General features: G+C 35.7%; 1 pseudogene; it reads right to left on the reverse strand.

Annotated features, from left to right (window-relative positions):
- LOC132418975 (dnaJ homolog subfamily B member 6-like) overlaps positions 1–25,976 on the reverse strand; it is a 96,617-nt pseudogene that overhangs the window by 19,927 nt on the left and 50,714 nt on the right.

Genomic DNA, 25,976 nt, shown 5'->3' on the forward strand with positions numbered 1-25,976 from the left:
CTAGATGATAATCCTTTCCAAAGCTAATCAAAAAATATATTTGTAGAAGAACAGGTTAAAGACTATTCAAATAGATTGTAGACATAGACAACTTCACATTAAACTTTATATTCATTTTCTATTCCTGGCTAAAAATTACCATGAAGTTAACAGCTTTAAATAACACACATTTTTTATATCGTGTTATGTGTTGGCCAAGGATCTGGGACAGCTTAGCTGCCTCCTCTGCTTAGGGTCTCACAAGACTGTGATCAAGGTGTTGGCTGGGCTGGGTTCTCATCTGTAGGAATAGTTAGGAAAAGAATATACTTCCAAGTTCATTCAGGTTGTTGGCATAATTCATGTTCTTGTGGCTATATAACCAAATTTTCAGACATTTTGCTGCCTGCCAGCAGGAGACTGCCCTCAGGTCCTAAATGATGCACACAGTTCCTGTTTCCCATGTGTCTCCCCAACATAACTGCTTACATTGTGAAACCAGCAATGAGTTTCTTCCTCCAGTCTGATATAGGATAGAGTCTTATATAACATGATATAATCATAGAAGTGACTTTTGGTCACATAACATAACCTAATCAAGTGAATGACATTCCATCACCTCTGCCATTGTTTAGAGTTTGCTATTGGTTGGAAGTCACAGGTACTGTGTGCACAGAAGGGGAGAGGAATAGACAAAGGTGTAAACACTAGTAGACAAGAAAATATTGGGGGTTACCTTATGGTTTGTCTGCCACAAACCTATTTTAAAAACAGGACCAAGAGTTGTTATTTAGAACTGATATTTCCCAGACCTAAGAAGATACCCAACTACTACATATATATGTATAATAGTTTATCTTTACTTACTTTTCAATATTTTTATTAATGCCTGCAATTTACTCTTCTATAATTGGCATGTTTAACACTGTTACAGTAAAAACCAAAACATTAACTTTAGTTCTAATAGTCTACAAAAATCTTGATGACAGACACTTGTAAATACATTTGAAAATATATTATTTTTGGAATAAGTTATCATGAATATGGCTCAGCTTAAAAACGCTGACAAGTGGTTATAATGGTTCTCAAATAAATTTCCCATACTGAGGTATAATTGCTCTAACTGGTATATTTTTCTAATTATAATTGCTCTAACATTTTAAGGTTAACTTTTTTTTTTTTTTTTTTTGCAGTACGTGGGCCTCTCACTGTTGTGGCCTCTCCCACTGCGGAGCACAGGCTCCGGACGCTCAGGCTAAGCGGCCATGGCTCACGGACCTAGCCGCTCTGCGGCATGTGGGATCTTCCCGGACCGGGGCACGAACCCATGTCCCCTGCATCGGCAGGCGGATTCTCAACCACTGCGCCACCAAGGAAGCCCCTAAGGTTAACTTTTGAAGATATTATGAAATAGACATGAGAATTTTAAATCTAATACTTGAAAGTATGTCTTTAAAAATTAATTTGAGCATCCTAATTCTGAGATTTAAATTTCAAAGTGTTTTTTCTACTCCTTCACTTTACACATTCATATAAACTAGTTATATTAGTCAGGGTTCCCCTTAGAAACAGAACCAGAAGGATATAAAACAAATATATGAAGAGATTTATTATAGGAATCGGCCCATGTGGCAACACAGGATGAGAAGTCCCATGATCTGCTGTCAGCAAGCTGGAGGCTCAGGAAAGCTGGTGGTATAATTCAGTCCAAGTCTGAAGTCCTGGGAGACAGGGGAACCAATGATGTAACTCCCATTCCAAGACTGAAACTCTAGGGGAGAGGAGAGGTGGTGGTGTAAATCCTGGAGTCTGAAAGCCTGAGAACCAGGAGCTCCAATGTCTGACAGCAGGAAAGAATTTACTCTTCCTTTGCCTTTTTGTTCTATTCTGGCACATTGGTGAGGGTGGATAGTCTTTACTCAGTCTACTGATTCAAATACAAATCTTCTGGATAGACTCTCACAGATACACCCAGAAATAATTCTTTACCGGCTATCTGGGGCATCACTTAGTGCAGTCAAACTGACAAATGTTGTGACTTGTTAAATTATCATTTGTCAAGTAGAGCCTCAGGATGTCAGATGGTGAGTCACAGTTCAACAAAAGACCGCAAGAGATCCCAGGCTAGGGCTGAATTGGTCAATTCAAACCAAAAAGAATCGGACTTTGGAAAGCTTCTTGAGTCTAATATAAAAGGTGCACAAGGGGGAGGCTTTGGATGAGAATGCTTACTACAAGGGCAGTTTGGGGAGTCATATCAGGACCCTACATTTACATTTGTGCCCCTGCTGTTATATAGGGCATGCATTCTTTGAAGGGGCTAGTGTCAACTTAAGGCCCCTGCAGGGTACTTAAACATACAAAATGGATGCCAAGGCAGCAATATTATGGAGTTTAAATTCTCAACAACACATAAAATTAATCCTCACAGTAGTCAACTACATAATACTACTTCTCATCCATTTTCCATTAATCTCCAAAATTTACAAGCAGCTCATGCAGCTCAATAACAAAAAAACAAACAACCCAATCCAAAAATGGGCAGAAGACCTAAACAGGCATTTCTCCAAAGAAGATATACAGACTACCAACAAACACATGAAAGAATGCTCAACATCATTAATCATTAGAGAAATGCAAATCAAAACTACAATGAGATATCATCTCACACCAGTCAGAATGGCCATCATCAAAAAATCTAGAAACAATAAATGCTGGAGAGGGTGTGGAGAAAAGGGAACACTCTTGCACTGCTGGTGGGAATGTGAATTGGTTCAGCCACTATGGAGAACAGTATGGAGGTTCCTTAAAAAGCTACAAATAGAACTACAATATGACCCAGCAATCCCACTACTGGGCATATACCCTGAGAAAACCAAAATTCAAAAAGAGTCATGTACCAAAATGTTCATTGCAGCTCTATTTACAATAGCCCGGAGATGGAAACAACCTAAGTGCCCATCATCGGATGAATGGATAAAGAAGATGTGGCACATATATACAATGGAATATTACTCAGCCATAAAAAGAAACGAAATTGAGCTATTTGTAATGAGGTGGATAGACCTAGAGTCTGTCATACAGAGTGAAGTAAGTCAGAAAGAAAAAGACAAATACCGTATGCTAACACATATATATGGAATTTAAGAAAAAAAAATGTCATGAAAAACCTAGGGGTAAGGCAGGAATAAAGACGCAGACCTCCTAGAGAACGGACTTGAGGTTATGGGGAGGGGGAAGGGTGAGCTGTGACAGGGCTAGAGAGAGTCATGGACATATACACACTAACAAACGTAGTAAGGTAGATAGCTAGTTGGAAGCAGCTGCATGGCACAGGGATATTGGCTTGGTGCTTTGTGACAGCCTGGAGGGGTGGGATAGGGAGTGTGGGAGGGAGGGAGACGCAAGAGGGAAGAGATATGGGAACATATGTATATGTATAACTGATTCACTTTGTTATAAAGCAGAAACTAACACACCATTGTAAAGCAATTATACCCCAATAAAGATGTTAAAAAATAAAAAATTTAAAAAAATAATAAAAAAATAAATAAATAAAAAATATGCAAAAAGTAGGAATATGGAGAAATACAAAAGTTCTGGGGAACCAAATAAGAAAATGTATAACAGAATATCATATATGAAATGTTTTAAAATATAGGAAATATCATGATGTAATTCATCATACTGAGTTCAATTAAATATATTTTCTATCCATACACCTTGCACTGAATCATTTTAAAAAACTAAGATCCCACAATTGTTACACTAATTTGACAAATGGAAAACTGATATACAGAAGAGTCTCAAGCTGAAAAATAAGTTCTACAAAAAGTTTATTTGTAATGTATTTTTTGGTCACTTATTTCATCACTCGATCATACAAAAATATTTATTGAAAATATTTATTTAGTAGGTAGACAGTATACTACTAACTGCTATGATCATGTTTGGAAAATTGTTAATTCTACAGATAAATTTGAGGAGAATTGGCATCCTTACTATGATGAGTCTTCAAACCCATGAACACAGTATGTCTCTCAATTAATTTAGGTCATTGATTTCTTCCACCAAAACTTTGAAGTTGAAAGGTTATTTAAATACAAATTATATAATTCTTTAATAAATATGGGCCTATTCAAATTATCTGTTCTTGGTGTAATTATAGTAGTTGGTGTTTTAATATCTTTTAATGCCTTTAGGGTTTGTAATAATATCATCTTTTATTCATGATAATGATAATTTTGTTATGTCTCTTTTTTTCTTGGAGGTTACGGCAGGTAGCTTATCATATTTATTGATTTTAGAAAGGTTTGCTTTTGCTAATTTTACTTTCTTTTTTCAATTTCACTGATTTTAGCTCCCATATTTATTATTCATTACTACCGCTTGCTTTCAGTTTAATTTGTTCTTTTTCTCCCTGCTTCAAGGGGAAATTTTTAATGATTTAAAGCCTTTCTTGAATACCAATGTAAGAATTTAACGTTAAAAATTTCAAGTTCTGTGTAGAAACATCCCAGTTTTGATATGCTGTATGTTTTATTCAGTTCAAAATATTTTCTAATCTAATTCTTATACAAATCTAATTTCTTATACCAATTAGATTTGGAGAGGTTGTTGCTTAATTTCCAAAGAGTAGAGGACGTATCAGATGTTTCTGTTACTGATTTCTGGTTTAATTCCATTATTGCGACAAATAACACTTTCTATGATTATGATCATAGTACATTTGATCAAATTTCCTTTTGGCTGAGCATATGGTGAATACTGCTGAAATGTTTCAAGTGAACTTGCAATCTACAGTTGTTAGGTGGAGTGTTCCATAAATGTCATCTAAGTAAAGTTGATTTATAGTGTTTAGACTTCTACATCCATGATATTTTCTGTCTACGTGATTTCATATATGAATAAAATAATGAATTAATAATAATAATTGATGAATAACGAGAGAGGAAAGTTAAACTCTCCAAGAATAATTGTGGATCTTTCTATATCTCTTTTCACTTTTTGTTTCACTTATGTTGAAAACTATAGTTAGTTGCATCCTAAGTTAAGAATAATCCAGAGAGGGCCATATCTCTTACGCCCGTGGCTGCCTGCTTCCCTGCGCATTTGGTGCTAATGGGGCTCATGCAATCCAAGCAGTCATACCAGAGTCATACCAGACAGAGGAAGACAAATATATATCACTTATTTGTGGAATCTAAAAAATGATACAAATGAACTTATTTGCAAAACAGAAATAGACTCACGGAACAGAACCTTATGGCTACCAAAGGGGAAAGAAGGAGGGAGGAATAAATTAGCGGTTTGGGATTAAAATATACACAGTACTCTATATAAAATAGATAACCAACAAGGACCTACTGTATAGCACAGGGAACTATAGTCAATATCTTTTAATAACCTATAATGGAAAATAATCTTAAAATATATATATATATATCTCTCACTTTGCTGTACAACTGAAACTCACACATTTAAATCAACTATATTTCAATAAAACATTTTTAAAATACAATTTTAAAAAATGATATTAGCTGTAGGTTTTTTGAATAAGTTTTTATCAGGTTAAGGATGTTACTCTTTCTTCTTTTTTACAAATCATGCATGGGTTTTGGATTTTGTCAAATGATTTTTACTGCATCTATTTATATGACCATATGATTTTTCTTTTTTTAGCCTGTTGATGTGATGGATTACAGAAACTGATTTTTGAATGTTGAAACCATGTTGCTTACATGGGGTAAATTCCATAAGTTCACGGCTTAAAAATTTTAATTCATATTTGGATTTGATATAATATTTTGTTAAGGATTTTTACATCTGTGTTCATGAAATACAGGTTTGTAGTATTCTTTTAATGTCTGTGATTTTGATATATGGTAACTGTGGTCCAATTGTATGAGTTAGGAAATATTCCTACTGCTTCTATCTTCTGGAAGACTTTGCAGAGTATTGACATAGTTTCTTCCATAAATTGTTGATAGAATTCCCCAGTGAATCCATCTAGGCCTTATGCTTTCCCTTATTGAAGGCTGTTATTTATCGATTTAATTTCTGTAATACATAAGGGCTTATTCAAATTGTCTATTTGTTGGGCTTCCCTGGTGGCGCAGTGGTTGAGAGTCCACCTGCTGATGCAGGGGACACGGGTTCGTGCCCCGGTCCGGGAGGATCCCACATGTTGCGGAGCGGCTGGGCCCGTGAGCCATGGCCGCTGAGCCTGTGCTCTGCAGCGGGAGAAGCCACAACAGTGAGAGGTCCGCGTACTGCCAAAAAAAAAAAAAATTGTCTATTTGTTAAGAAATTGTATATCTATATTAAACTGATATTAGTCTGTAGTTTATTTATGTATTTTATTTATTTTTTAAGTTCATTTGCCTTTGATATAAAGGCAACAACCTAGTCTTACAGAATGAGTTAAGAAGTGCTTTTCTTTTTTATTTTCTGAAAGAGATCACATGCAAATTGGTGATAAATCTGAAAATATTTAGTTCGTTTTTGCAGTAAAACAAAGTGGGCCTGGAGATCTTTTTTCCAGGAGTTTTAAAATTATAAATGTAAATAAGTTGTTATTGGACTATTCATTTTACTTCTTTTAGCGAGTAACAGTAATTTGTGTTAAGGTATTGGTCCATTTCATTTAATGTGTCTAACTCAAGCATGGCAAGTTATTCGTATTTTCTCATTTCTTTAAGGTCTTCATAGTTTATTGTTATATCTTGTTTCTCTTGTGTTATTGAACTATTTGTGGCTTCACTTTTTTCCCAGTCTTGGTAGAGGTTTGTTAATTTCAACAAGCCTTTCAATGAAACAGCTTATGTTTCATTTTCTCTATTGTTTTGTGCATCGTTTCATCAGTTTCTGGTCTTATTCTCTTCCTTCTTCTTGTTTTGTATTTAATTTGCCATTCTTTTCCCAGTTTCTTAAGGTGTTTACTGATTTTGTGGTTTTTGTGTTTTCTGATGTGTGTATTCAATGATATGTTTCTTGCAGCACTGATTGAGCTGTACCTTACATATTTAATATTTTTTGTCATTTTTAGGTATTTGTATTTCTTGAAAGACATTTTCTTTCATCAGTGGGTTATTTAAAAGTATGTTTTGGGCTTCCCTGGTGGTGCAGTGGTTGGGAGTCCGCCTGCTGATGCAGGGGATGTGGGTTCATGCCCCGGTCCGGGAAGATCCCACATGCCATGGAGCAGCTAGGCCCGTGAGCCATGGCCGCTGGGCCTGTGCGTCCAGAGCCTGTGCTCCGCAACGGGAGAGGCCACAACAGTGAGAGGCCTGCGTACCCGCCCCCCCTCCCCAAAAAAAGTATGTTTTTTAGTTTCCAAGTGTTCATAAAATTTCCTGTTACCTTTCACTTATGCATTTCTACTTTAATACTATTGTGGTCAGAAAACACTCTATGGTTGAAATGCTTTTAAACACATTCAGATTTGCTTTGTGGCACAAAATATGGTATCATTTCTACATTTGTTTATTTCAAATGTTCATTTGGAGAGAACATTTACTTTGGTATTATATGGATGGCCTGTTTCTTCTGTCAATTAAGTCTGGGTAATTCATAGTTTTGATCAATTCTCTACCCTTACTAATTTTCTGTCTAATTCTATCCACTATTGAGAGGAGTGTTTGCCAACTCTATTTATTATTTTTGTATCCATTACCACTTTTTGTATTTTCAACCTCTGCTGTTTGATGCATAAAATTTAGGATTGTTATATATTCTTAGTTGACTCTTATTATGTTTTGTCTCTTCCTGGTCCTTGTGATTTTTTGTGGTGAAATTTACAGGAACTCCTAATTTCTTCAGGTTCATATTTGCATGGTTAGCTTTTTCCATGTTTCTACTTCCAAGCATATATATCACCATATTTTGAGTGATTTACTGATATATAGCATGTATAACTGGCCATGTAAATTTGTCCTCTATGCCACTGTCTTATAATTGTACCCATATTATAATTTATGTTATATATATTATTGTATATTATATACATTATAATTGTTCCATAATTAGAAATTTACATTATAACTTTTGACATGGTAGGGTTAACTCCACAATTTATACTGCTGTTTGCTTGCTCCTTCTGTTTTTCATTTATGTTTATCTTTCCTACCTTACTAATTTTTACTTGAGTGCGTATTAGGATATCATATTGATTTATCTAGTGTTTTTGAGTATATCTCTTCTTAGAGATTTTTAGTTGCTCTTGGTAATAAGTGTAGAGAACTTCTGTCTCTTTTCCCTCTCCTATTTATAATAGTTTTAAATATTTTCACCACATGCTTTGAGAACCATGCTCAGTGTTAAACAGTCTTCACCTTCTACTGTTCTTTCGTCCCTCCTAGTGTTCCAATATTTATCATTTCACTTGTTTGGAGAATGTTCTTTAACCATTCTTATAGAATAGGTCTGGGAACATCAATTTATCCTGTGTTTAATTTGTTTGAAAATGTGTTTATTTCTTCTTCATTCCTAAAGGATAACTTTGCCCACTATAAAAATCTAGGTGACAGTTCCTTTATGACTTGAAAAATGTAAAGTCACCTCTTTCTGGCCTCCACATTTTCTGAGGACAAGTCTACTATCATTTGTGTTTTTTTCTACAATAGTTTTTGTTTGTTTCTTTTTGGCCCCCTCTGGCTGCTTTCATGAGTATCTTTTGTTTTTAATAGTTTGACTACTGTGTGCCTCAGAATGGATTTCTTTGGGTTTCTACTATTTGGGGTTCATTAAGCTTTGTAAATCTATGTGTTTTAAAAAATTGGAGGAGTCTTCAGTCATTGTCAAACACATTTTGGACTTACCTTCTTTCTTACCTTCTTCTGGGACCCCAGTGACAGGAATCGTGTGGAACTTCTGTTATTGTCCCAAAGACCCTTGAGGCTTAAAAAAATGTTTAGTCTATTTGCTGTGAATGATTTTAATTGTTCTATCTTTCAGTTCACTGGGTCTTTTCTCTGTCATCTCCATTGTGCTGTTAAAACCATCTGTTTAGTTACTTCATTTATGTTTTTCAGTTCTGAAATTAAACACTTGGTCCTTCATATCTTCTTTCCTTACTGAGATTTTCTGATATTCTATTTCAAATGTGTTTTTAATTGCTTGTTAAAACATTCCTGTGGGGGCTGCTTTATAGTCTTCAATAGGTAATTCCAACATCTGTGTCATCTCTATGTTGGCAGCTATTTATTGTCTTTTCTCATTAAAGTTGAAAATTTCCTGGCCCATGATTATGATTTTTTTTTATGCTAGACATTTTGGGCATATGATTCTGGAATTCATTTGAATCTTCTTTTTACAGACCTCCTATGAGTCAGCTCTGGTGAGGGATGGAGATTCTGCCATCTAAGTACTAGGTAACAGTGAATTGTACAGGTTCTCCCCTTGACATTCTTTAAACTCCAGGAGGGAGAGGAAGCTCATTACTGCTGATCATATGTAGGTGTGAGGGAACAGCATATTATATCAATGCTCCTCACCACATGTCCTCCACAGATATCAGAATGGGTGGTTGGGACAGCACTCAATAGGGCTGGAGAGTGATTGAAGTACTAGCTTACCACATGGCCTCATCTGACAAGCCCCATGTAGAGAGGGAAGTGCTCTTTGTTACTGCGGGATGTGGATATGAATCCAAGATGCCCACAAGGCCTCTATTTATGCCATGGGGATTAGTGCTGCCACTGTGCAGTAAAGGCTTTGCTGCCCAACAGGCTTTCTCTCATACTACCCTGACATTGGTTGAGGGTGGTTGAAGAGTCTCATTGTAGATTGGCAACAGAGAAGGCTATGATGCCACTCAGCCTTTGCTGATGAAGGTGTGGATGGAGCAGTGATTTTTACCCTTAGGTTTGGAAGTAGTAGGGCAATACTTTCTAAAAGTTGTCTTATTTGATGGGTTGCTACTGGCTAGAGAATTCTTTTCCTAGGGATTTGTTCTGTTTTGATTTTTGGTCTGTGCTCACAGGTCTTTCTATTTGCCAGATACTTCAGCACTTAACCTGAGATATATTAGGCAAAAGAAAAAAACCTCAATGTAATGTCTTTTCTTGGGTGCCAGTGTCTCTTGCTGATCTCCATCCCTTTTCATTCTTCTTATATTTCTTTTATATATAATATCCAGGGTTTTTGGCAAATATGAAAGTGCATCTATTCCCCTGATCTTGAGCCCAAAATCCTAGGCCATATAAAATTAAGATATTTATTTATATGCATTTATGTCTATCTTTTTATTATGTCTCTCCTCTCTTTATAAAATTCTACTTTTCCTTCTTTCCTCTATTCCATTTGATTTGAATATTTTATAGTATTCCATTTTAATTTATTTAATAATTTTTAGTAGGTTTTCATATATTTCAGAGGTTTCCCTAAGGATTAAAATGTACATGGGTGATATTTTCCCATCTATTAAACATTAAAATATTACTACTTTAAATAAAATCTATAAATCTTAGGACCATATAGGTCCCATTACCATCTGCTTTGTCATGAACTATAGTCCTGTGATTTTGTCATACGTACAAGCTCAAAGTAAGCCTGTTAGCTTTATGAATTCTGGCAGAAGACATGAAAATCATGCCTCAATGACAGAAGATTTTATAACTCATGACATGGTAAGCAGCATGAGCATCTTCACATTGATTTCATGAGTTCACACTGGTTCTTCAAGCCTTCCACCTTATTTCAAGGAGGCAATGAAAAATGGTCTAGGTGGATTCTGCCCATGTAATGGGTTTGCATCAGAGGTAAGGAATCCCAAGTTTAGGAAACCTGAATATTTTGGATTCTCTGTATATTAACTTTTCCAATAGGCCCAAAGGATCAATCCAGGTACCACAGGATGTATTAGTGATTGCAGAGGCTCTGTCTTTGCTTGCAAGTTGTAACTCTAGGGCAATTCTATAATCTAAAACAAACTCTGGCCAATGAGATGAAGCTGACTTGACTGCATTCAAGGAATAGGTAGAGGAACCTTAATGAATTAAGCACCCCATGGAGTCAGCTTTCACTGAAGCTTTGCTTCAGGTTGTGGAGCAGGAGATAAAGATTCCCAGAGAGGGAAAGCTGCAACATTTCAAAGTGAAGATGAGATTACCCTGGGGCTAATGTTTCTGTATTATTAAAAAATACTAATTTCATCTGACAAATAGGCTTGTTGGGCCTTTTTTCTCAAAATGGATATTCCAAATGTTTTAAGAGATTGCAAAGTGTCATGCCAACCTCTGGCATGACAGAAGGAAACATTATCATTTGGATAGAGCAAAACAATAAATTTAAAAACCAGCCCTGTGGGATTCCCTGGTGGCACAGCAGTTAAGAATCCACCTGCCAATGCAGGGGACACAGATTCGAGCCCTGGCCCAGGAAGATCCCACATGCCGCAGAGCAACTAAGTCCGTGCACCACAACTACTGAGTCTGCACCCTAGAGCCTGCGAACCACCAATACTGAGCCCGTGTGCCACAACTAAGCCCACGCGCTGCAATTACTGAAGCCCACGTGCCTAGAGCCCGTGCTCTGCAACAAGAGAAGCCACCACAATGAGAAGCCCATGCACCACAATGAAAAGCAGCCCCCACTTGCCGCAACTAGAGAAAGCCCACACGCAGCAACAAAGACCCAACACAGCCAAAAATAAATAAAAATAAAACAAATTTAAAATACCTAAAAAGAAAACAAAAAACCTGCCCTGTGCTAAAATTACCTACCAACACCTACTTCATGTTGTTACCATAATTTAACATCTAAATATATTGAAATTCCTCTCAGACAATGCTATAATCTTGTTTCCAAGAGTTATGTACTTTTTAAAGAGTTTAGGAGAAAAACAGTTATCGTATATCCCCAGATACTTACCATTACTTGCTCAAACTTTATCCCTTTGAAGTACCAAGTTTCTCTCTGGTGTCACTACCTGAAGAAAACCATTATCATTTCTTTTAGAGCATTTTTGTGATAAAAAATTATCTACGTTTACCTTCATTTGAGAATAATCTTCAATTCATTTAAAAGGACATTTTTCCTAGTTATAGACTTCTGGGTTAATTTTACCTTCAGCACTTTAAAGATGTTCTATTTTCTGGACTCTGTAGTATCTGGTAAGAAATACAATTATTTATTCAAATTACCATTACCCTATATATAATAAACTGATTTTTGGTAGGAACTTTCAAAATTTTTTCTTCATCATTGGCTTTCATCAGTTTGATTACATTGTGTTATCAGTATGCATTTGGGTTTATTCTCTTCAAGGTCACAATGCTTATTAAATCTGCACATATATGTCTTTCACCAAACAATATTATTATTTCTTCAAATGTTTTCTGTGCCAATCACCATGAGGTGACAGATGGGTAAAGAAAGTAGTATGTCCATATACTGCAATATTATTCATCTATAAACAGGAATGAATTATGGATACACAGTATGACATGTATGTTCTTCTTAATCATTGTGCTAAGTAAAAGAAACCAGACACATAAGGGTCTTATTCCATTTACACACCCTTTGACTATGGCAAGTAGTGTGGCTATACATATTTCTATGCAAAATTTCTACTTGAACATTAATATTCCTTTACATATTTCCATACAAAATTTCTACTTGAACATTAATATTCCTTTAACTGAGAAATATACCTTTGTGTGGAATTGGTGGGTCACAGAGATTCTATAAATTGTTGGGGGACCACCATAGTGTTTTGCACAGTAGCCTCACTATTTGACATCCCCCCATAGCAAAGAACAAAAATCCCAACTTCTCCACATCCTTAGCAACATTTATTATTTCTCATTTTTCATTTTATACCCAAAATGTGAAGTGATATCTCATGATTATTTTGAATTGAATTTCTCAAGTAAAAATATTAAAATTCTTTTCATGTACTACGGCTCCTGGTATATTAACTTTTGAGAAATATTTACATCCTTAGTGCATTTCTAAATTGTACTTTTCTTCCGTTTTTTAGTTGGAAGTGCTCTTTATATATTCTCCATGCTAGTAAGTTCTCAAATACATAATTTCCAAGTATTTTCTCCCATTCTGTGAGCTGTCTTTTCACTTCCCTCAGAGTGTGCTATGGTGCACGTTTGTAAGTTGGATAAAGTCCAACTACGGGCATACCTCTGAGATAGTGAGTGTATTGTTCCAGCAAATATCACAGTAAAGTGAGTTGAGTCAAATGAATTTTTAGGTTCCCCAGTGGAAATAAGTTATATTTACTCTACATTGTAGTCTATTAAGTATGCAGTGGCATTATGCCTAAAAAACAATGTACATACCTTAACTAAAAAATACTGTCACCTGAGCCTTCAGTGAGTAGTTATCTCTCTGCTTGTAGAGGATATTGCCTTGATGTTGATGGCTGCTGACTGATGAGGGTGGTGGTTGCTAAAGATTGAGATGGCTATGGCAATTTCTTAAAATAAGACAGCAGTGAAGTCTGCCACATCAATTGACTCTTCCTTTCACGAACAACTTCGCTGTAACATGCAATGCTGTTTGGTAGCATTTTACCCACAGTGGAACTTTAAAATTGGAGTCAGTCCTCTCGAACTCTTCCACTACTTTATCAACTAAGTTTGTGTAATACTCTAAATCCTTTCTTGTCATTTGGACAATATTCAAAAGCATCTTTAATGGGTGTAGACTCCATATCAAGAAATCACTTTCTTAGTTCATCCATAAGAAGCATCTCCTCACCCATTAAAGTTCTGTGATGAGATTGCAGCAATTCAGTCACATCTTCGGGCTCCACTCCTAATTTTTGGTTCTCTTCCAATTTCCACATTTGGAGTTACCTCCTCCACTGACGTCTTGAACCTCTCAAAGTCATCCATGAGGGCTGGAATCAATGTCCTCCAAACTCCTGTTAATGTTGATACTCTGACCTCTTCCCATGAATCACGAATGTTCTTAATGACATCTGGAATGGTGAATCCATTCCAGAAGGTTTTCAATTTACTTTGCCCAAAACATCAAAGAAAACACTATCTATGGCAGGTATTGTCTTACAAAATGTACTTGTTAAATAATAAAAATTGAAAGTCGAAATTGCTCCTTAACTGACAGGATGCAGAATGGATGATATGTTAGCAGGCATTAAAAAAACATTAATTTCATTGTACATCTCCACCAGGGCTCTTGAGTGACCAGGTTCATTGTCAATGAGCAGCAATATTTTGAAAGGAATCTCTTTTTGCTGAGCAGTGGGTATCAACAGTAGGCTGAAAATATTCAGTAAACCATGTTGTAAACAGCTGTGCTCTCATCCAGGCTTTGTTGTTCCATTTGCGGAGCACAGGCAGAGTAGATTTAGCATAATTATTAAGAACCCTAGGATTTTCAGAATGGTAAATGACAACCGGCTTGAACTCAAAGTTACCAGTTGCATTAGCCTGACAAGAGAGTCATCCTGTCCTCTGAAGCCAGGAATTGGCTTCTCCTCTGTAGCTATGAATATCCTAGATGTACTTCTTCCAATAGAAGGCTGTTTTGTCTACATTGAAGACCTGTTGTTTAGTGTGGCCACCTTCATTAATTATCTTAGTCAGATCTTCTGAATAATTTGCTGCAGCTTCTACATCAGCACTTATTGCTTCACCTTGCATTTTTATGTTATGGAGATGGCTTCTTTCCTTACACTTCATGAACGAACCTCTGCTAGCTTCAAACTTTTCTTCTGCAGCTTCCTCATCTCTGTCAACCTTCATAGAATTGAAGAGAGCTAGGGCCTTGCCCTGGATTAGGCTTTGGCTTAAGGGAATGTTGAGGCTGGTCTGTTCGTCTATCCAGACTGCTAAAACTGTCTCAGTATCAGCAATAAGGCTGTCTTGCTTTCTTATCATTTACGTGTTCAATGGAGAAGCACTTTTCATTTCCTTCAAGAATTTTTCCTTTGTATTCACAATTTGGCTAACTGGCACAAAAGGCCTAGTTTTTGGCCTGTGTAGGCATTCAACATGCCTTCCCCACTAAGCTTAATCATTTCTAGCTTTTGATTTAAAGTGAGAGATGTGCGAGTCTTCCTTTCACTTGAACACTTAGAGGCCACTGTAGGGATATCCACTGGCCTAACTTCATTGTTGTTGTTTCTCAGGGAATAGACAGGCCTGAGGAGAGGGAAAGAAACAGGAAAATGGCATGTCAGTGGAGCATTCAGAACACATACAACATTGATTAAGCTCACCATCTTATATGGATGTGGTATGTGATTTTTTAAAACAATTACAATAGTAACATCAAAGATCACTGATCACAGATCACCATAACAAATATAATGATGAAAATTTTTGAAATATTGCAAGAATTACCAAAATATGACACAGAGATATAAAGTGAGGAAATGCTGTTGGAAAAATGGTATCAATACACTTGCTCAATGTTGGGTTGCTACAAACTTTAAATTTGTAAGAAACACAATGTACTCAAAGTGCAATGAGGTATACTGTAAAACCAACTGCAATGAGGTATACTGTAATTTATTATTTCTTTTGATGATTTTACTTTCAGTGTCGTATCTAAGAATTGATCACCAAATTAAAGATCAAGAAAATTTTACTATACATTTTCAGTTATGGATTTTTGCAGTATTAGCTTGTATATTTAGCTTTTGATAGATTTTGAGTTAATTTCTGTAAAGGTTATGAGTTAAAAGTCCAATTACATTCTTTTATATGTTGATCTCCATTTGTCAAAGGACCATCTGCTAACGCTACTCCTTCATAATTGAATGGTCTTGGCAATCTTCTGGACAATCAATTAGCCATAAGTTGTATTTCTGAAATCTCATTTCTATGACATTGGCTTATATGTCTATCCTTACACAAATACCATACTGTTCAAGATTACTATTGCTTTGTTATGGTTTGAGAAAAGTGTAAATCATCCAAATTTATAGTTTTCAAGATTGTTTAGGCTATTCAGGTTGTTTGCAATTTCATACCTATTTTAGGTTCAACTTTTCCATTTCTGTAAAAAAGGCAGTTGAGATTTTGATAAGGATCACATTAAATCTGTATATTGCTTTATGGGCTGATGGCATGTTAAATATGCTTTCCAATAAATGAACACAGGATGTCTTTCCATTTGTTTAATTTCTTTCAGCAATGTTGTGTAGATTTCAATTTACAAGTCTCACATCTATTTGAATAAATGTACCCTACATATTTTATTACTTATGATATTGTAAATGGAATTGCTTATTTGCCTTTATTTATTGTCCATTGCTAGTACACAAAAATATAACCGATTTCCCTGTATACTCTGAAACTGCTGAATTTCTTATAAGATCTAATAGTTTTTTGCATGTATTCTTTAAGATTTTCTGTATGTATGACAATATCATGAGAATAGAGACAATTTTACATCTTCATTTCCAATTTTGATATATTTTATTCTTTTTCTTGGCTAATTGTTCTGGCTGAAACTTCTAGTACAAAGTTGAATACAAGAGGCATCCTAGTTTTATTTCTGGTCATAAGGAGACAGCCATCTTTCCCCTTTAACTATGTTACATGGTATTCATAAATGCCTTTCATCATGTTGAGGAAATTCAATTCTATTCCTAGTTTGTAGAGCTTTGTATATCACGAACGGGTATGTACTTTGTCTAATGCTTTCTTTGAAATGAATTATCACGTGTTATTTTTTTCCTTTCTACTATTAATATGGTATGTAACATTGATTTATGTATGGTGAGTCATCTTTGCAATTCTGGAAAAAAAATCCCATTTTGCTCATGGTGTATAATCCCTTTTAGCATGTTGTCACAATTTTTAACTAGTACTTTAAGGGTTTTGGCATTTATATTCATAAGGTATAATGACCCATAGATTTGTCTTTGTGTTTGTCTGACACTGGTATCATTGAAATGTTATCTCATAAAATGAATTTTAAAACGTTCCCTCAATTGTATTTTTGGAGAGAGGCTGAAAAGTGGTATTAATTCTTCCTTAACATCTGGAAGAATTCACCAGTGAAACCACTTAGTACTGGGCTTCTTTATTGGCAGATTTTAAAAAATATAATTTCCTGAGGTGACGTTCACATAACTTAAAAATAACAATTTAAAGTGAACACATTAGTGGCATTTAGCACATTCACATGGTTTAGTAGGAAACATTTTCATCACTACAAAGTAAAGCCCTATAGTCATTAAGCGGTTTCTCCACATTCCCTCTATTCCTAGTTCCTGGCACCAAATAATCAAAATTCTTTCTCAAAGTAATGTCTATATGTATAAAATCATATAACATGTGACTTTTTGTGTCTGGTTTCACTCACTTAGCATAATGCTTTGTAGGTTCATCCAAATTTATCATTTTGTCAGTGCCTCATGACTTCTGTGGCTTAATAATACTCCACTGTAGGCATATACCAAAATTTCATTGTCTCTGTGGACATTTGCACTGTATTCCACAGCAGTTGAACCATTTTAAATACCAGCTATGTGGATAAGATTCAATTATGTATATTCTTGCCAACACTTTTCTTTTTCATGCTTTTAAAATTACAAACACATTAGTGGATATGAAATTATCTCATGGCTCTGCTTTTACCTCACTTATGTCAAATACTATGAAGCATCTTTCATGTGCTTTTTGTCCATTTATACATTTTCTTTGAAGAAATGTCTTTTCAAGTTTTTGCCCATTCTTTAATTGGGTTGTCTACTTGTGGAGATGTAAGAGTTTTGTTTTTTTGTTTTTAATACATAACACATCCTTGATACTCGACCCGTATTGGGCATATGCTTTCTATTTTCTCATCTTCTGCATGTTGCCTTTTTCCTCCTTGGTAATGTTCTATCATGCACAAAAGTGTTGATTTTTGATAGCATCTAATATATTTATTATTTATTTACTTAGACTTTAGATATCACATCTAATATTCCATTGCCAAATCCAAGGTCATGAAGATTTATTTCTATGTTTTCTACTAAAAGTTACAGAGATTAGCTCTTACATTTGGGATGTTGATGCACATTGAGTTAATTTTGTATATGGTACATCTTCATTGCTGAGTCCATTTGTCCAAGCTCCATTTGTTGGTAGGGGTTCACCTTCATTCCTCTGCATGTGGAAATCCAGCTGTCAAGCACCATTTGTTGAAGGGACTACTCATTCCTCTAAATGATCTTGGAAACCTATCAATAAGCAACTGGGTATAGGTATACGGGTTTATTTCTAGAAACTCGATTCTATTTCATTGGTCAATATGTATATACTTATGCCAGGACTGTATCTTTTTTGATTAATGAAGCTATGCAGTAAGTTTTGAAATCAGAATTCAAGTCTTCGGACTTCGCTCTTTTTCAAGACTGATTTGGTTACTCACAAACCTTAGCAATTACGTATGAATTTGAGGACCAGCTTTTCCATTTCTGCATAAAAGGCTATACATATTTTGAAAGGAATTGCACTGAATCTGTTGATCACTATGGGTTGTACGACATCTTAAGAATACTGTATTACAATACATTTACACAGGATGTCTTTCCATCTATTTACATGTTCCTTAATTTATTCCAGCAAAGTTTTGCAGTTTTCACTGAACAAATACTTCAACTCCAGGCTAAATTTATTCCTAGGCATTTTATTCTATTGAATACTATGGTACATGGATTTTTTTTTTTTTTTTTTTTTTTTTTTTTTTTTTTGTGGTATGTGGGCCTCTCACTGTTGTGGCCTCTTCTGTTGCAGAGCAAGGCTCCGGACGTGCAGGCTCAGCAGCCATGGCTCACGGGCCCAGTTGTTCCGCGGCATGTGGGATCCTCCCCAACCGCGGCACAAACCCATGTCCCCCGCATCGGCAGGTGGACTCTCAACCACTGCGCCACCAGGGAAGCCCGGTTCATGGATTTTAAAAATAATTTTAAAATTTCCTTTTCAGATTGTAATTAGCTACAGAAATACAAATAATTTTGAGTGCTGATGGTTTAATTTTGCTGATCTTATTATCTCTAGAAACTTTCTGTGAATTCCTTGGAATTTTCTACATAATAGGAGTATAAAAAGAGTTTTAATTCTTACTTTCCAATTACTATGCCTTCCATTCCTTCTTCCAGCCTAGTTGCGGTGGCTACAATATCCAGTACAATATATAACAGCAATGATGAAATCAGGTACATTCGTCTTGCTGATGATCTTAGCAGAAAAGCATTCAGTCATTTGACACTGATATTAGCTATGTGTTTTACATAAATGCTATTTATCATGTTCAGAAATTTCCTAATTCACATTTTTTTTTCTTTTCTGAAATCATGAAAGGTTTGTTGGTTTTTATCAAATTCTTGCTCTGTATCAACTGAGATGATCCTTTGGTTTCTTTCCCTCATTACATTAATGTGATGTATTATCCTTGTATTACTGGCAATAATTCTACTTATTTTTGGTGTATAATTCTGATAACATAATGTTGGTTTCTTTCTTGTAGAGTTTTTGGAAAAATTTGGAATCTATATTCTAAGACATACTGGTAATTAATTTTCTCTTCTTGTGATGGTTTTACTTGGCTTTGGTGTCAGAGTAATGTGGACACAGAGAATAACTAAGTATTCCCTCCTTTCCTTTTTTTTTTTTTTTTTTTTTTTTTGCAGTACGTGGGCCTCTCACTGTTGTGGCCTCTCCTGTTGCAGAGCACAGGCTCTGGACGCACAGGCTCAGCGGCCATGGCTCATGGGCCCAGCCACTCCGCGGCATGTGGGATCTTCCCGGACTGGGGCACGAACCCGTGCCCCCTGCATCGGCAGGCAGACTCTCAACCACTGTGCCACCAGGGAAGCCCCTCCATTTTTTTTTTAAAGAATCTGAGTGATTACTATCAACCCAATATTTGGTAGAATGTACCAGTGCAGGCATATGACAGAGGTCTTTACTGAGAGGTTTTATATTTTGGTTACTTGTTCAGTCCCTTTATTTATATAGATCTCTTCAAATTTTCAAAGTGATTCAGTATTTTTATGAATTATATTCCATTAAAAGTTATTACCAAATAATGGCCATATACACTGTTATACAATATGTCTTGTTGCTTCTATATTTTATACATAGGAGTTCATATCTCTTAATCCCATACCCCTACCTTGCACCTCCTCACTTCCATTTCCGCACCGATAACCACTGGTTTGTTTTCGACATCTATGAGTTTGTTTCTGTTCTGCTATGTACATTTGTTTTGATCTTTAGATTCCACATATAAGTGATTCCATACAGTATTTGTCTTTCTCAGTCTGACTTATTTCAGTAAGCATAATGTCCATCCACATTGCTGCAAATGGTAGAATTTCATTCTTTTTTATGGCTAATATTCCATTGTGGGTATGCATATGTGTGTGTGTATAATATACACACACACATGTATATATACCTCTTCTTTATCCATTCATCTATTGATGGACACTTGGGTTGCTTCCATATCTTGGCTATTGTATATGGTACTGCTATGAACACTAGGGTGCATGTATCTTTTTGAATTAGTGTTTTCATTTTCTTTGGACATACACCCAAGACTGGAATTGCTGAATCATATGGTGGTTCTATTTTTAGTTTCTTGAGGAACCTCCATACTGTTTTCCACAGTGGCTGCACCAATTTACATTCCCACCAACAGTGTACTAGTATTCCCTTTTCTCTACATCCATGCCAACGTTTGTTATTTGCAGACATTTTGAGGTTAGCCATTCTGATAGATGTGACGTGGTATCTCGTTGTTTTGATTCGCCTTTGTCTAATAATTAACAATGTTGAGCATCTTTTCATCTGCCTATTAACTATCTGTAGATCTTCTCTGGAAAAATGTCTGTTCAGGTCTTCTGCCCATTTTTAAATTGGGTTGCTTTTTAGATATGGAGTTGTATGACCTGTTTATATAATTTGGATACTAACCCCTTGTTGGTCATATCATTTGCAAATATTTTCTCCCACTCGGTAGGTCATCGTTTTGTTTTGTTGATGGTTTCCTTTCCTGTGCAAAAGCGTTTAAGTTTAATTAGGTCCCATTTGTTTATTTTTGCTTTATTTCTTTTGCCTTATATTATTGCCAATTCCTCCTTTTGTTTGTTAATATTTGCTTTATATATTTAGATGCTCCTGTATTGGGTGCATATAGTTAACAAGTATAATTTCTTGTACTGATCCCTTTATCATATTATCATGCCCTTGTCTTTTGTTATACCCTTTAAAGTTCTGTCTGATATGAGTATTATTACCCTCACTTTCTTGTTTCTATTTGCATGAAATATCTTTTTTCCATCCCCTCACTTTCAGTCTGTGTCTGTCTTTAGCTCTGAAGTGAGTCTTTTGTAGGCAGCAATGTAGATAGGTCCTGCTTTTATATCTAATCAGCCACCCTATGTGTGTTTTTATTCTTGGCCGTGCCACGTGGCATGGGGGATCTTAGTTCCCCAACAAGGGATCAAACCCACATCCCCTGCAGTGGAAGCACAGAGTCTTAACCACTGGACCACCAAGGAAGTCCCACCCTATGTGTTTTGATTGGGGCATTTAGTCTGTTGACATTTAAAGTAATTATTGATAGGTATGTACTTATTGCCATTTTATTACTTGTTTCCTTTTTGTTTTTGTAGTTCTCTGTTCTTCTTTTTGTTTCTTCCCCTATGGTTGATTTTATTTTTTTGAGCTGTTTCAGGATCACAGCAAAATTTAGGAGTAGAGATTTCCCATATACAAGCTGCACCACATGCATATCCTCCCTCATTATCAATGTCCCCCAACAGAATGGCACATTTGTTACAAGTGACAAATCTACGCAGAGATATCTTAATCACCCAAATCCACAGATTACATTACGGTTCACTCTCAGTGTTGTATATTCTATGGGTACATAGAATGTATAATGACATATATTCATCGTTAACATATCATACAGAGTATTTTCATTGCCCTAAAAATCTTTTGTGCTGTACTTTTCATTCCACCCCACCCCAACCTCTGAGAACCACTGATCCTTTCACGTTCTCCATAGTATTCTCTTTTCTACAATGTCATATAGTTGGAATCATACATTATATAGCCTTTTCAGACTGGCTTCTTTCACTTTATAATATGCACATATGAAGGAATCATTCATGTCTTTTCATGGCTTCATATATCATTTCATTTTAGAATTAAATATTCCATTCTCTGAATGTACCACAGCTTATTTATTCCTTCACCTACTGAAAGACATCCTAATTCTTCCACATTTGGTCAATTATGAATAAAGCTGCTATAAACATCCATGTGCAGATTTCTGTGTGAACTTAAGTTTTCAACTCTTCTGGTAAATGTCAAAGTGCACAACTGCTGGATTTTATGGTAAGAGTATGTTTACTTTTTAAGAAATTGCCAACTGTCTTCTAAAGTGGCTACAACATTTTGAATCCCCACCAGCGATGAAGGAGAGTTACTGTTGCCCCACATCCTTGCCAAAATATGGTATGGTCAGTGTTTCAGAAGTTGGCCATTCTAATAGGTGTGCAGAGGTATCACAGTGATGGTTAAATTTCCATTTATTTTTTACATTAAGTCTTATCATATGTTTATTTTGATCTGTATATTTTCTTTGGTGAGGGGTCTATTAACATCTTTGACCCATTTATTTAAATTGGGTTGTTTTTTAAAATTTTTTATTATTTATTATTTAAAAATTATTTTTATTAATACAATGTTGTGTTAGTTTCAGGTATACAGCAAAGTGAATGAGTTATACATATGCATATATCCACTCCTTTTTTTCTTATATTCTTTTCCCATATAGGCCACTACAGAGTACAGAGTTCCCTGTGCTATACAGCAGGTTCTAATTAGTTATCTATTTTATATATAGTAGTGTGTATCTCCCAATTTATCCCTCCCCCCCTTTATCCCCTGGTAACTGTAAGTTTGTTTTCTACATCGGTGATTCTACTTCTGTTTTGTAAATGAGTTCATCTGTAACCTTTTTTACAGATTCCACATATAAGCAATATCATGTGATACTTGTCTGTTTCACTTACTTCACTCAGTATGACAATCTCTAGGTCCATCCATGTTGCTGCAAATGGCATTATTTTGTACTTTTTTATGGCTGAGTAATATTCCATTGTATACATGTGCCACACCTTTATCCATTCATCCATCAATGGACATTTAGGTTGCTTCCATGTCTTGGCTATTGTAAATAGTGCTGCAATGAACATTGGGTGCATGTATCTTTTCAAATTATGGTATTCTCCAGATATACGCCCAGGAGTGCGATTGCTAGATCAAATGGCAGCTCTATTTTTAGTTTTTTAAGGAACCTCCATACTGTTCTCCATAGTGCCTGTACCAATTTACATCCCCACCAACAGTGCAAGAGGGTTCCCTTTTCTCCACACTCTCTCCAGCATTTGCTGTTTGTAGATTTTTTGATGATGGCCATTCTGACTGGTGTGAGGTGATACCTCATTGTAATTTTGATAGCATTTCTCTAATAATTAGTGATGTTGAGCATCTTTTCATGTGTCTCATGGCCATCGGTATGTCTTCTTTGGAGATATGTCTATTTAGATCATCTGCCCATTTATGATTGGGTTTGTTGTTTTTTATTTTGATATTGAGCTGCATGAGCTGTTTGCATATTTTGGAAATTAATCCCTTGTGGGTCGCTTCATTTGCAAATATTTTCTCCCATTCTGAGGGTTGTCTTTTCATTTTGTTTATGGTTTCCTTTGCTGCACTAAAGCTTTTAAGTTTAATTAGGTCCCATTATTTTTGTTTTTATTTTCATTACTCTAGGCAGTGGGTCAAAAAAGATGTTGCTGTGACTTATGTCAAAGAGTGTTCTGCTATATATTTCTCTAAGAGTTTTATAGTATTCAGCCTTACATTTAGGTCTTTAATCAACACTGAGTTTATTTTTGTGTATGATGTTAGAGAGTGTGCTAATTTCCTTCTTTTACATTTAGCTGTCCAGTTTTCCCAGCACACTTACTGAAGAGGCTGTCTTTTCTCCATTGTATCTTCTTGCCTCCTTTGTCAAAGATAAAGTGACCATATGTGCGTGGGTTTATCTCTGGGCTTTCTATCCTGTTCCATTGATCTATATTTCTGTTTTTGTGCCAGTACCATACTGGCATATATATCATATATATGCTCTTTTGTCATATATATCAATTTTCACTTGGGTCTATTTCTGGGCTACCTATTCTGTTTCATTAATCTATTTGTCTATTGGGGGAATAATACAACACTATCTTGATTACTGTCTGTAGCTTTAAAATAAGTCTTGAAGTAGAGTAGTGTGAATCTTTCAACTTTGCTCTTCTCAAATAACATGTTGGTAATGCAGGGTATTTTGTCTCTCCATATAAACTTTATAATCAGTTTGTTGATATCCACAAAATAACTTACTGGAATTTTTATTAGGACTACCTTGAAGCTATTCATCAAATTGGGAAAAACATACATCTTGAATATATTGAGTCTTCTTTATCCATGAACATGTACTGATACTATCTCCATTAAATCAGGTAATTTCTATTATCAGAATTTTACAGTTTTCCTCATATATATCTTGTACATATTTTGTTAGATTTATACCAGTTTCATTTCGGAAAGTATGAATGTGAACAGACCTGTGTTTTTAACTTCAAATTCCACTTGCTTGTTGCTGCTGTCTAAGAAAGTGACTGAAAAACCTTGTATCCTGAATCCTTTCTATAATTTTTTCAGTTCTGGGAAGGTATTTTTGGTTTTAGTTTTGTCAATTCATATTTTCTACATAGACAAACATGTCATTTCCAACCAAAGTCAGTTATATTTTTTCCTATCCAAAATGTATTCCTTTAATTTCCTTGTCTTTGCTTTAGCTAGAATCCAGTACAATGTTAAAAAGGAGTGGTGGCACATATATATACAATGGAATATTACTCAGCCATAAAAAGAAACGAAACTGAGCTATTTGTAATGAGATGGATAGACTTAGAGTCTGTCATACAGAGTGAAGTAAGTCAGAAAGAAAAAGACAAATACCGTATGCTAACACATATATATGGAATTTAAGAAAAAAAAATGTCATGAAGAACCTAGGGGTAAGGCAGGAATAAAGACGCAGACCTCCTAGAGAATGGACTTGAGGTTATGGGGAGGGGGAAGGGTGAGCTGTGACAGGGCGAGAGAGAGTCATGGACATATACACACTAACAAACGTAGTAAGGTAGATAGCTAGTGGGAAGCAGCCGCATGGCACAGGGATATTGGCTCGATGCTTTGTGACAGCCTGGAGGGGTGGGATAGGGAGGGTGGGAGGGAGGGAGACACAAGAGGGAAGACATATGGGAACATATGTTTATGTATGACTGATTCACTTTGTTATAAAGCAGAACCTAACACACCATTGTAAAGCAATTATACCCCAATAAAGATGTTAAAAAAAAAAAAGGAGTGGTGACAGGGGACATCTTTGCCTTTTATCTGATCTTGGTGTGAAAGCTGCTAGCTTCTCACCATTAGGTATCAAGCTGTAGGTTTTATGTAGATAGATCATCTTTATCAGGCTGAGTTAGTTCCCCCTGCATTCCTAGTTTATTGCAAGGTTTTTGTTTTTTTAAATCACAAATGGGTGTTGGATTTTGTCAAATGCTTTTCCTGCATCTATTGCTATGATCATGTGATTTTTCTTTTTTTAGCCTGTTGATATAAGAGTTTACATTAATGAATTTTCTCTTCAAATATGTTCTCATGCCCTTTCTCTCTCCCTTCTCCTTCTGGGACCCCTACAATGTGAATATTGGTGCATTTAATGTTGTCCCAGAGGTCTCTTACACTGTCCTCATTTCTTTTCATTCCATTTTCTTTATTCTGTCCTGTGGCACTGATTCCCACCACTGCCTTCCAGCTCACTTATCTGTTCTGCCTCATTTATTCTGCCATTAATTCCTTCTAGTGTGTTTTTCATTTCAGCTACTGTATTGTTCATCTCTGTTTAACAGTTTGTTCTTTAAATCTCTACCTCCAGGG

The sequence above is a fragment of the Delphinus delphis genome, chromosome X, assembly GCF_949987515.2.
Source record: "Delphinus delphis chromosome X, mDelDel1.2, whole genome shotgun sequence".
Classification (NCBI taxonomy): Eukaryota; Metazoa; Chordata; class Mammalia; order Artiodactyla; family Delphinidae; genus Delphinus; species Delphinus delphis.